Source organism: Pteropus alecto, unplaced genomic scaffold (assembly GCF_000325575.1).
Source record: "Pteropus alecto unplaced genomic scaffold, ASM32557v1 scaffold195, whole genome shotgun sequence".
NCBI classification, from domain to species: domain Eukaryota; kingdom Metazoa; phylum Chordata; class Mammalia; order Chiroptera; family Pteropodidae; genus Pteropus; species Pteropus alecto.
This window is the reverse complement of record NW_006438073.1, coordinates 3,584,708-3,585,609: the sequence shown is the minus strand read 5'-3', so window position 1 is coordinate 3,585,609 and position 902 is coordinate 3,584,708.

Genomic DNA, 902 nt, shown 5'->3' with positions numbered 1-902 from the left:
GGCCAGTGCTTATTCAGTTGGTATTCTGGTCAAATATAGAATCTTAAATATCCCGGTAAAATTTCATCTTGTTAGATTTAGCCCATGGCTCCAATCTACTAAGAGTTTTCTGAATTCTGAAGCCATCGTCTAATTATCCCTTAACCTTTCCTGCTGTCATCAGAACACCTGAGAAGCATGCTTTCCCTAGTTTCACCTGCTTCATCAGTAAAACTGTTAAATGTGGCAGCCCGAGGCCCAACACAGCTGCACAACACAAGGAACTCTTTCCAAGGGGACATAGGTCAATTAGTTACCACTTTTTGAGTATGGTTAAAATTTCCAAAAAAGGAAATAAAATTAGTCGGTTTCCTTAAATGTTCACAAGCAATGTGTTTAATAATCTATTAAAGAATATAGTTAAGATGACAGAGTTCTGTTAAGGTTTTTTTATTTTAACAGTTGTTCTAGTAAAGATCTTTTTCCAATAGAAGAGATTTCTCTAAAGAATTGGTAGTAGCCACTGAGAATGGCCGAAATTTTGATTTTTCTTATGCACAAATTTCAAAATAAAACTAAATGAAATTAATGAAAACAAAATAAAATTAATATGTTCTTTAAAAATGTTTTCCCTAAAATGGGTTTACGTCTGTTATCCTGAAACATGATCTATCCAAAGGAACTTTTTAACTGGTGGTCAATTAGAGAAGCAGTCTGGGAAATTTCCAAGACAAAAAGAAATGTGAATAGAAATTCATTAAGTATAGGAATATAAATCTCCAAGAAGTATTTAGAATAATTTTAAATATGAGCATAACGAAAGGCAATTATAGAAGCCCAAAGGGAAACGACACTTCTGAATAATCAAACTGTGCCATCCACTTCCACATCACTCCTCCCACCCTCCGTGCCACTCACGTAGA